Source organism: Limulus polyphemus, unplaced genomic scaffold, assembly GCF_000517525.1.
Source record: "Limulus polyphemus unplaced genomic scaffold, Limulus_polyphemus-2.1.2 Scaffold12039, whole genome shotgun sequence".
Taxonomy (NCBI): domain Eukaryota; kingdom Metazoa; phylum Arthropoda; class Merostomata; order Xiphosura; family Limulidae; genus Limulus; species Limulus polyphemus.
The window spans coordinates 9,049-9,355 of NW_013677649.1; positions in this window are offsets into that span (position 1 = coordinate 9,049).

The following is a 307-nucleotide window of genomic DNA, read 5'->3' on the forward strand; positions in this document are numbered from 1 at the left end:
CTGGAAAACATGAGATCAATTCTGTAGATCATCAATAATCCAGTGTAATTTCATCTGCGGATTATCAAGGTGTTCAAACACGTGGTTGCACAAATAAGCTAAATTATTACCAAAATACAACACAAGATGATTTGTTTGAAGATACCCATTTAACGACTCCTCGCAATTTAAACTTACTTCGATTCATCCTCCTTCACAAAATATGATCATAAAGTGTAAGCTAGTTTTATTTTAATAATAATATAAGACGTAAGAAGTCTAACACGTTCAGTGTAATTGGGCAGATTAACATCCTCCAACACGAACA